Source organism: Euleptes europaea, chromosome 17, assembly GCF_029931775.1.
Source record: "Euleptes europaea isolate rEulEur1 chromosome 17, rEulEur1.hap1, whole genome shotgun sequence".
Lineage (NCBI taxonomy): Eukaryota > Metazoa > Chordata > Lepidosauria > Squamata > Sphaerodactylidae > Euleptes > Euleptes europaea.
In genome coordinates, this window is record NC_079328.1 from 28550429 (window position 1) to 28562706 (window position 12278).

At 44.7% G+C, this 12278-nt stretch overlaps 1 protein-coding gene across 1 annotated transcript in view; it reads right to left on the minus strand.

The window, feature by feature from the left end:
* Nucleotides 1-12278, minus strand: part of NECAB2 (N-terminal EF-hand calcium binding protein 2) — a 197963-nt gene that overhangs the window by 168374 nt on the left and 17311 nt on the right. The gene's annotated exons all lie outside the window — the stretch shown is intronic.

Sequence of the window (12278 nt, forward strand, 5' to 3'; positions counted from 1 at the left end):
TACAATTTTTTTCAGATTTTAGATAACTGGTTAAAAATAAACTTTTTTGGTAATTACATGTACTCTTAAGGTTAGCATAGTTTAGGGGTTTCACATATTTTATCTTAATCCAGCCCTGGAGATTGTCCGGACAATCCCCCCAACACACGACCAATTTGTTTCTGCATAACTTAATACAGGGGTCATAAGAACATACCAACACTTGCACAGTCATTCATCGTTCCATCAATAGTCTTGCACTCGCAAACAAACAAAAAATAGGCTTTCATGCTAATAAGACGACGCAGCAGGAGGCAACAGTCTGGTTTGTCTGGAGGTTTCCCACCTGGCAACCCTAGCACCGTCGCATAATAAAAGATAGCAATAGTACTTCTAAAAGGCTAAGCAAACAATCTAAAAGATCAACTAATAGCAGGATAAAAACTGCAATGAAATATTTTTTTAAAACAACATCAGTTTAAAAAACGATTAAATGCTGCAATCAATAGCAATTGATTGCAGGCCAGAAGTCTAGATTGAACAATATCTGGGTGAAATTTTTTCCAAGCCAAATAATTTTCAGAAGGGGGGGGGCAACCCTCCTAGGGCAGGGAATTCTGTAATTTAGAGCATACAGCAAAAGAGAAAGAGAGAGATTGTTTCATGTGAACTGCTTCTTATGGTAGAGACAAGTGGGGTATAAAAACCAACTCTTTTTCTTAGGGTTTCCAGCTCTGGGTTGGGAAATACCTGGAGATTTTGAAGGGTGAGGTTTGGGGAGGGGAGGAACTTCAATGGGATATAATGCCACAGAGTCTACCTTCCAAAGTGGCCATTTTCTCCAGGTGAACACATGGTGATGATTTGTAATCCCAGGAGATCTCCAGTCATGATCTGGAGGTTGGCAACTTTACTTCTTCTTTATGTGCCTGGCCAACCTTACTTCTGTGAATTACAGCAAGCAGAACAAGGCAGCAGTGGCTGATCTTTAGGCTGCCAATTCTTGACTGGGAAATTCCTGGGGATTTTGGCAGTGGAGCCTCGGGGAGAGCAGGGTTTGAGGAGGGGAGGAATCTCAGCAGGGTTTAAGGCTACAGAGCCCGCCCTCCACAGCAGCCATTTTCTTCAGGGGAACTAATCATTGTCACCAGGAGATCAGTTGTAATTCTGGAAATTCTCCAGGCCCCAACTGGAAGTTGGCAACCCTACTGTTAGGGTTGCCAACCTCCAGGTATTAGCTGGAGAGCTCCTGCTATGACAACTGATCTCCAGCCGATAGAGATCAGTTCCCCTGGAGAAAGTGGCCGCTTTGGCAATGGGACTCTCTGGCATTGAAGTCCCTCCCTGCCCCAAACCCCACCCTCCTCAGGCTCTGCCCCAAAAACCTCCCGCCGGTGGCAAAGAGGGACCTGGCAACCCTACCTACTGTGTGTACCCCCCCTTTTTTTTGCTGGAAAAACTCTGGAACTCTTTTCACAGTAGGAAGGTGGCCTAGAAATATTCTTGGAAAATCTATTTTCAGAACCTGACACTGAATCGGCCACCCTCTTCCCAGCCACTGCTGTGGTACACCGAGCATCCCTATAGCACCCCTATACACACCACAAAACTTTCTACTGTGCAAACCTTTTGTTATGGGCCCGCTGGAATGGGCAGAATTATATGATACAGAAGCAAAGTCACCCACAAGAACAGCCTGTTTCTTCTTTACAGCTTCTGCAAAAGCAAAATATTTGAAGATCTTTTTAAAAATTATTTGTGGGATGATCTAAATGCCCTTTTCAGTGTTTCCCTGAATTCAGCCTTCTTCCTACAGTCTAATCACGATTAAATCCTTGTTTCGAGTTGATCCGACTCCTGTCTTTCAAACTATTAAAAATGCCCCACAATTCCATAAACTGATTCTGTTTTCTTCGCCGTATTATCGCTGCCTTCTAAAATTGATTCTTGCCGCACTGTCCTAAGCAGAATCACCCTGTTCTAAATTCATTGGCTTCAGTGGACTTAGAAGGGTGTGACTCTGTGTAGGATTGCACTGTTGATGCATTATAATAATTTGCTCGATAGGGACTCAGCTCCAAAATAAACCAGCTATGCCTCCAACAGAGAAGAGACCATCCAGCTATGAGTGGTAATAAAGACAGATACAGTCTTTCTTAATTTTCAGCTCGATGAGAACAGTGAGCATATTTCCAGCGAGACCCTGGCCGGCACGAACTGTGTGCGTTATTGAAGGCTGAAATTATTCCCTGCCTTCTCCGCATTTGTCATAAAAACAAATTTCATTTGCTTCCCCACTAGAAGTCATATTAAGTGTTTCATAACTGCAAATAACACAATAAAAAAGAACACTTTTCCCCCCCTTATTCTGGTCTGGTGTAGATGTAAACCATTGCCAGTAGGATCCTATGCAGAGTTCCTTCAGTCTAAGCCTATTGATTTCAATTAATTTGGTTTGGAGTAACTCTGTAGAGGATTGCGCTGTATATTAGATTTTTGTTGCTCACACAAAAAGACAGTATCGCTTGTTGTCCACGGCCTAGACCAGTGGCTTCTGAACTTGCTCGCACACTTTCAGGGATATAGTTCTGCAATTTCACCCTGCACTGTGTTCCATGTTCCTTACTTCCATTGTTTCAGTTTAACTGGGAAAACTTATGCTGATGCATGACAATTTTTGGATTTGCAACAGAAAAGTGTGGGTCCAGCGAGCAACAAACCCGAGGTAAAACTCCCATGCATAAACGACCGATGTCTCTTTATCTTCCATTTAAGACCAGGATCTTATGGAAAGATGTGATTTGTTGTTGGTGGTTTAATTTGCCTTGTACATTTCCCCCCTTGTTATGTTTTGTTAATGTATAATGATGTACACTTGCTGTGTAATGATATATTTTTTTGTAATGTGGCCTCCTAGAGTTGCCAGCTCCAATTGGAAAATTCCTGGAGATTTGGGGGTAGAGTCTGCATCTTCCAAAGCAGCCATTTCCCCCCAGGGGAACAGATCTCTATCACCTGGTGATCAGTTGTAATCCCAGGAGACCTGCAGCCACCACCTGGAGGTTGACAACTCTAAGCCTCATCCTTCCTGTCCACACAACCAGAAACCGACTTTGACTGCGATGGAAAGAAGGTTGGCAAAGCAGGTTGGGAAAAGAACAGAGCAAAGCAGAGGTCAACCCAGAAAGTGGGTGAAATAAGGATGTCATCGTGTGAATGCTTGGCTCCTAAACCCAGGGCAAAAGCTCCAAGTGGCAACATTTTAAGCAAATGCTGCCTGATCAGTTGGATGCTGTACGTTACATCCATACATGCCTATGCTTTAATCTAATGTGGCTAACTTGGAAAGAAAAAGCTACCAGCAAAAACAAAAACAAGCAAAAGACCCAAAAAGTCTGGGAATGGCATGACAAATTTATTCCAAACAGCGGGTCACATTCAGCTGTGCCCTTGGAACACTAATACCAGAGTGCCCTGTGTTGCATTCTGCTGAAAATAAGTTAAAATTCAGCTAGTTTATTAGATCTCCAGTAAGGTGGTTATTTTGTGAGGGGGGCGGGGGAGATGAGTGGTGAAGACTGCCAATCAGTCTTTTGTGACGGATTTTATCCCAAGAGGGGGTGACCGCTGGTTACAGAAATAAAATGGACAACACTGCAATTATTGGCACCTAGTCATCCCTCCATGAAACAGCGAAAGAGTTGTGGGAAATTGACAGGTTGCACAGGAATAGAGTACAAAAAACCCAGGTTTTATTCCATTTTCCCTAACTTACCACAGCAGGAGCCAAAGTGGACTTCGATTCAGATCTAGAGTTCAAAGTCCCTTTTTTTATGCTGCAATCAGGGCCCTTTGGAGTGGTAAAAGATTGCCACTTTTCTTACCTGTGGAGTAGCGCTGCTCTCGCCACAGGTTTGAACAATGGGCAGTTAAAAACCAAACAAGTTAAATATTCCTAGGGAATAAGAGAGTCTGGACTTGCTGCTGCTACAAGCTCCTTGGAAACTTTCTTCTGCGGTCTGTAATGCCCTGACCTGGATAGTCTTGACTAGCTTAATCTCGTCAGATCTCAGAAGCTAAACAGGGTCAGCCCTGGTCGGTATTTGGATTGGAGACCACCAAGGAAGTCCAGGGCTGCTACGCAGAGGCAGGCAGTGGCAAAACCACCTCTGGTCATTTATGCATGGGTAATTTAACTCACGTTCACCCCCCACCCCGTCTGTCTCAGTTGTTCCTTGGAGTTATGCATGAGTTTCCCCTCCATTAGAGATGACCTCACTGCCAGCCCTCACAAATACTGGACCTTCCCGTTCCTCTTTTAACCTGACCCTTCCCTCTCCCCTGAACTCAGCCCAGGTGAAATCTCCGTGCATAAGGCATAGTGCGGGACACACAAACTTAGTTTCACTCACAGCCAATTACAAAGCATCATCTCCAGAGGCGGGGATTAAAACACTCCCTGCTTCCTCGGAGCTCTTTCTGAGCAGAAGAAAGGCTTTTTAAAACCGAGGCTTGGATTTCTGCCCCCTTCTTTTCAGATTGCTCCATTTATTGTTTTATGTTCTTAAAATGTTTTTTTATGCAGCAATTGGGTTTGGGGGGAGGGAACTTTTTTCTCACTACAGCCAATTACGATGCAGCATTTCATGGGGCAGGGATATAAATACTTCTTGATTTGAGCTTGGACACTGCTGGTGCATAGACTCCCAACAGGAAAGTGTGGGTCCAGCAAGCAACGAACCTCACGTAAAACTCCCATGCATAAACGACCTCTGTTAGTCTCTTGCCTTGAACCCCGTGAAGGGTCAGCATGTCAGCTACAACTTGAAGGCAAAAAAAGAAAGGAGGAGAAAATGGATTATACCACCTGGGAATTGCATGCAATGCAACTAGCTACCTGCAGTGGTCCACGCTTACCAAATTTGCATAACAGAAGACCAGAACTAGGTCAGCTTAAATGCTGATCGATATGGAAGGACAGAAATATATACTACAGACAAAGGAAGCTCTAGCCAGGGGAGAAGAAATCCACAGCAATAAGGGCTTCTGTATATTGTATAACTGGGCTTTTAAATTAATTTAAATAATATTCTGCTTTTCTACTTTGTAAAGTTTGTACTCAGAGTGACTTATATGAGAGGGAGAGATAAATTAAACTACCATTATATATGAAACCAATAAAAACAACAAGAAGAAGAAGAGTTGGTTTTTATATGCCGACTTTCTCTACCACTTAAGGGAGACTCAAACTAGCTTACAATCACCTTCCTTTCCTCTCCCCACAAAGACGCCCTGTGAGGTATGTGGGGCTGAGAGTGACTAGCCCAAGGTCACCCAGCTGGCTTCATGTGGAGGAGTAAGGAATCGAACCAGGTTCTCCAGATCAGAGTCCACCGCTCCAAACCACCGCTCTTAACCACTACACCACGCTGGCTCTCAACAGCGCAAGGGGGTGCTAATTAGCTCCTTAAAAAGCAGGAGAGAGTCTAATTATGGATCTCTGACATGTTGCTCAGCCTAAAACTAACAGGCAAAGCTTTCCCTAGCATAGAGATTCAATACTAGGAAAGGATTCGGTGGATATTTTTGCTTTTTATATCATCGTTAACCGAAAACAAAAACAAAAAATTAAATAAAGATTGCACAGCCACATCTTAGAGTGACACCATCTGTCTCACAATTCACATTTGCCAGAAGAGGCAGAGATATTTTCACGCCTCCTTGATGTTCATCTCCAGATCTGACAAAAGGATCTCAGCAGGCACCAACACCCCTTCTCCCTAATATTATGACAATTCACGTTTTCGCAGCAGATGTTACAATCGCGGTTTGCAATCCACTCGAAGCTGAGGAAATATTAACGGGGTGGGGATGTTCCTTTTTAAATTTTTCGCTTTGTTGTGGGAAATGCTCATTATCCAAACTGTCTGGCTGCGCATACCTACCCATCATGGGATTTTAAACAGACAAACGGGCACGCCAGGCTTAAGTGATATCCCCAAAATGAAAGGACCTCAGTGAGTAGGGGCAGTTGTAGTGATTCTGAGGCCCTGGGGGAAAATCGAGAATTGAGCCCCAGAACAAGGCAGCATGGGGGAATCAGCCATAGGGCATTCAGGAGTGTCCCAACCTCCTTGTATATCCTCCCCCATGCAGTGTGATGACTCCACAGCTGCAGTTGGGACAGCTGGACACAGGGCAGAGGGTGCTCCTAGCTAGGGTTGCCAACCTCCAGCTGGTGGCTGGGGATCTTCCGCTATTACAACTGATGTCCAGGCAGTACCCGTGGAGAAAATGGCCCCTTTGGCAATTGGACTCTATGGCACTGAAGTCCCTCCTCTCTCCAAACCCCACCCTCCTCAGGCTCCACTCCCAAAATCTCACAGTATTTGCCAACCTGGAGCTGGCAACCCTAAGGGTTTGATTCCCCACTCCAACCCCTAAGGGTTTGATTCCCCACTCCAACCCCTAAGGGTTTGATTCCCCACCGGGTTTGATTCCCCACTCGTCCACATGAGCAGCAGACGCTAATCTGGTGAACTGGGTTGGTTTTCCACTCCTACACATGATGCCAGCTGGGTGACCTTGGGCTAGCCACAGTTCTCTCTGAACTCTCTCAGCCCCACCTACCTCACAAGTAGGGTCGCCAGCCTTCAGGTACTAGCTGGAGATCTCCTGCTATTACAACTGATCTCCAGCCGATAGAGATGGCTGCTTTTGCAATTGGACTCTATGGCATTGAAGTCCCTCCCCTCCCCAAACCCCACCCTCCTCAGGCTCCACCCCAAAAAACTCCAGGTATTTCCCAACACGGAGCTGGCAACCCTACTCAAAAGGTGTCTGTTGTGGGGAGAGGAAGGGAAAGTGATTGTAAACTGGTTTGATTCTCCTTTTAAAAAGGTAGAGAAAGTCGGCATATAAAAACCAACTCTTCTTCTACTACTACTACTCAGAAATTGCTCAGTGCGGAATACCTGCTTGGACTGCTCCCATTTTCACTTTCCTCTCAGGATCCACGTGTCAGGCAAGCACAACACGCAAAAGCTTTTAGTGGCTGGCTGTATTTTAGCCGTTCGACATTTTCCTTGTTAATGCAACCACAATTTGTTAACTTTGCATTATTATTTACAGGTCACTAGTTCTAACAGCAATGAAAGGACAAAGTAGCACAGTGTGTCGACAACTCCATTGTATTGGGGTCACAATTTTTTTCCCAACAGGGCAGGATTAATCATAAGGTTTAGTATGCTACAGAACAGGACTGCCAATCAATCTAAGGACCCTGTTAGAAAGCAATGATCCCCATGTATTCTGCAGAGTGGGAATCGTACATTTCCTGTTTGCTCTGGGCTAATAACGCTTTGCACTGTAGCAGAAGCCACGAGCGTAGGTTTGCCAACCTCCAGGTCGGGTCTGGAGATCTCCAGCTTTTACACCTGATCTCCATATTATAGAGATCGGTTCCGGAGGGGGGGGGAGGAGGAGGAGGAGGAGGAGGAGGAGGAGAAGAAGAAGAAGAAGAAGAAGAGTTGGTTTCTATATGCTGACTTTCTGTACCACTTAAGGGAGACTCAAACCAGCTTACAATCACCTTCACTTCCCCCCCCCCCCACCACAACAGACACCCTGTGAGGTAGGTGGGGCTGAGAGAGCTCTAAGAGAGCTGTGACAGAGTCCACCGCTTCAAACCACCGCTCTTAACCACTACCCCACACTGGAGGGTGGACTCTATGGCATGGTCCCATGCTGAGGTCCCTCCCCTCCTCAAACCCAGCCCTCTCCAGGCTCCACCCCCAACAAAGTCAGGAATGACCTGGTGCTGGCATCACGTTCAACTTTAATCCAGGGGAAAATCCCTGTGTGGAAGCACCTTCGGCAGCATATCTCTACTCCAATGTTGTGCAATGCTTTTTTTCTGAATGGTATAATCATGCATTCCCCAGAGTGTCTACAATTTTGGGTATGTATTTGCAGACATGCTGCAGGCTCAGCACTTTAGCCTAGGTGTGGCAATCCAAAGCAGTCCTCTGATGACCCTCAGCAGCCATTTCTTCGGATATATACTGAAAAGAGTCTGTTAGGGTTGCCATTCTCCAGGTGCAGAAGAGAACAAGTTTACAAGAATAGCAAAAATCTTATTGAGTGCTTAGACATTAATGACAAAACAATGGTGGAATACATAAACATGAATTACTATCCTGCTAATATATACAGTATATACAAAGCATGTATGATGCAGTATCTATGCAACAAAATAGTCTTCTTTGTGTATGTTCTTCTTGGTAATGAAATATAAATTCTCAAAATAATCCAGTAAATGGTATACAGTCAGAGTAATCCCAATTACACAAATAGTGGGAAAAGAAGGGGGGATGGCCATTTCACAGTCTTTTCTTCGGTATAGGCACGGAGGTGCCCCTTTTTTCTGAATTCTCCAGGTGCAGGCAGGAGATCTCCTGGAATTACAACTGATCTCCAGACTACATAAATCACTTATTTATTGGTTATGTATTTATTTTAAACATTTATTCCACTTCTCCCAGAAAAATATATATTTTATTTATTTATTTTATTCTACTTCTATCCTGCTCTCCTTGACAGGCTCAGAGCTGCTTTTGAAGATGGACTGCATGGCATTATATCCTACCAAGGTCCCTACCCTTCCTAAATCCCATTCTCCCAGGCTCCACCCTCAAATCTCCAAGCATTTCTCATCTCAGAGTTGGCAACCCTACAGTCCACATTATGGTGACTTCTTCAGAATTTCTGCTGAATGTCCTCCTCTCCCAAACATCAAGGAGAAGATCCAAAACCTCCTCGTACCACTAGGACACCCCTTGCCCAGTACCTTCCTCATAGGACATCACAAAGAAATGTCCCTTTAAAATGATGGCAATGCAGTATAGTGCAGTAGAGGTGATGCTAAAAATGTTTTTCAGAATGGCGACCACAGCAAGCAACCTGGGGGTTTCACAAGATGGTATCCTCCTTCTTCTTAAATGGGTCCTATCACAGGGAATGGCGGCAATTCAGAATTGTGCAGTAGAAGTGATCCTGAAAATGTTTTTAATGATGGCACTCGTAGCTAGTGATCTGGTTAGTTCACAAGATGATTATCATCCTGCCTCTTAAATGGATCCTGTCAAAGGGTATGGAGATTCAACTTCTGGAGCTGGCAAAGCTTTTGAGAGGCAGTATTTCCCCTTCACTTTAGCATCGGGGACGGACGGTCATAAGACCTACTGCCAGCCAGCAAGAAAAAATAAATGCAGTTAGAGACATTTGGTTGAGGGAAATATACAACTCTCCAATTATGTAACCATAAATCACTTACACAGCTGCGATTTATTTTTAAATGTGAGGAGAGAAGGAAACGTTTCCCGCTTGCATATTACTAGAGTTTATGTAACTATTCATTTTATCATCTGGACCTCTCCGAACTCCCCTTTATACCATCTGGTAACAAGTTCCCAAACTGCTAGATGGCTCATTTTTGAGTGCTGGTTACATGAAGGGTCATATCTCGGGATCAGCAAACAACACTCATTGCATTTCTTTTATATTCAGCTATAGTTCCATCCCAGGGTTTTGGTTCTCTGCTTTTCACTATCGGTTTGGTAGTTTCGTTCAGACCATGCATCCATGCTGTGCAGTCTTATGTGTAATTGATATGGTCTTTACAGTACATGTACAGTACATGTTATTTAGGAGCCCCGTGGTACAGAGTGGTAAGCTGCAGTACTGCAGTCATTGCTGTGCTCACAACCTGAGTTCGATCTCGACAGAGGTTGGTTTCAGGTAGCCAGCTCAAGGTTGACTCAGCCTTCCATCCTTCCAAGGTTGGTAAAATGAGTACCCAGCTTGCTGGGGGTAAAGTGCAGACGACTGGGGAAGGCAGTGGCAAACCACCCGATAAACATAGTCAGCCTAGGAAACGTAGTGTAGAAGAGTCCATTTGCACAAGAGAGAAGCAAAACTGAAACGGGAATTTTCAGATCAAATCAGAAAATTCAAACTCAGCCCAAGCAGAACCTACATTTCCCTGCCTGCCCTAATCGCCTCTCTGCTCTCTCCACTGCATTGTGTTCATCGCCAAACACAGAAGCAAGCAATACAGGATCAGCAGAGCCTTAAGGTCCTTTCGTTCTTTTCAAAACAGCTCTACCTGCCTGCCAAAGGCCAGATACAAAGTGAAAGAAGGATACTGTGAATGAACAGGCACCCACTCCACCTGTTTGGCTTTTCAAGGCCGAGTTCCCACTCAGGTGATAAATTTCTCACTGGCTTCCATGAACTTCTGGCTTCTCCAAACAACAGTTTTCAAAACCCCTTCACATATCTAGGGCCTAACTACATGTTACACTGTTGACAAGTCTACCTCAGGTCCTGTCGAACCAGACACAAGCTGGGAGTTTCATGCTGAAACTTAATTCTCAGGCATGCGGGGGCCCAATTCAGATTGGCACTGTGGCACATTGGGGGGGGGGCAGCAGAAGCCTTCCTACAGAACCATTTTCCGTACCTGAAATGGCCCTGGGGAACTCACTGTTTGCTCCATTGGGGAAACTTAAGCTCACTGATTGACTACACGTGTATTGGGTTCACCAGAATATCTTGGAAACACCTGGCCTCAAGGGTAGCACTTCACTAAAAACAATGATGAGTCTTCCAGCACTTTAAAGACTAACGGCAGCTATTGTGGATTAGAGTTTCTTTCATCAGATGTCTAAAGCATATCCTCAGCTGGCAGTGTTTGGGTGTGTGTATGCACACACACATACACACACACACAGAGAGAGAGAGAGAGAGAGAAATGTCAACAGCCATGAAAAGCAGGAGATGGCAGCCTGTGACATTTCGGCAATGCTCAAATATATACGATAAGCAGAATGACCTTTCACAGCAGCAATTAATTGGCAACCACACAATCCTCCCTAGCCTTCCTAAGCTGATCTAACACCCGTAGAAGATCAGAAGTGTGCGGAGGGAGACATCTGCCTCCACAAGAAGGCAGGTGGTATTACATAGCAGGCAGTGACTTGCATTTTGCATTGCCAAGCCATCGGGCAGAGGTAGAGGGGATATGGAGGAAGCTGCTTTGCTTCCATCCACCGGAAGGACAACACCAGGCTAAAGAATGGAACAATATATAATGAAATAGACAAGAAACATACACAAAATACTACAATACACAAAATACTACAATGTATAGTAATCTATATAGTGTCTAAGCGCACATATATACAAACATTACAGTCCAACCTCACGTGGAGGTAAATAAGACAGGGAAATCCAACAAGACGTGAAGAATACTGGAGGTCAGGTAAGTGTGGATACTTCACGTTGGATTTCTCTGTCTTATTTACCTCCACTTGAGGTTGGACTGTAATGTCTGTTTATGTGTGCTTAGACACTATATAGATTGCTACACATCATAGTATTTTGTGTATGTTTCTTGTCTATTTCATTATATATTGTTCCATTCTTTAGCCTGGTGTTGTTGTTTTCATTCAAACGTTGCTTTTTACAACACTATCATTTTTTACTTGTTTGTCCATCCACAGGAAGACAGACAGTAGGGCACAGAGGTCAGAGGCACTCCAGAGAGACAGGCAGCAGTGCACTAGAGGGGACACTACAGTCGCTGGGCACTCCCAGGTAAATAGGCAGTAGCGCAGAGGAAGCAGAGCTGACATTTGGGAGTCCCAGGAAGAAACTCCTGCTTTGAGTTTGGCTGAGGCTGGTAGACTTCCCTACCTCTTGCTCATTGTGCTCACAAGACATACTTTTTGAATACTTGCTGGAAATTACTAAAATAAGAGAATACACACTGCCAGGAAACACAAGACAAAACTAATTCACTTTTTCAAGACAGGCTTTAAATGACTAACCAGTGACTGATATCCCAGGAAGAATGTTGGGAATACCCTTGCATTTGCTATTGCAAAGCATCTGAATGAATCTGGGGGAAGAAATCATATTCAAAAAGAACAGTCCTAATTGTTTTCCTCTAATGCAGGGGTGTCAAACTCATTTGTTACGAGGGCTGGATATAACACAAATGTCACTTGATTGGGCCGGGCCATGCCTCGCCAGCCCAGATCGGGAGCGGTGTGTGTGTGTCTGTCTGTCTGTCTCAACTGGTGAGCCCACAGTGGACTTGCCAGCCCAGATTGGGACTGGAGGGGGTGGCTGCCTCAGTTGCCTTGTGGGCCGGATAAGAGTTCTCAAGGGGACGGGTCCAACCCGCGGGGCGTCTGTTTTACACCCCTGCTCTAACGTTTTAATTGTAAACTTCC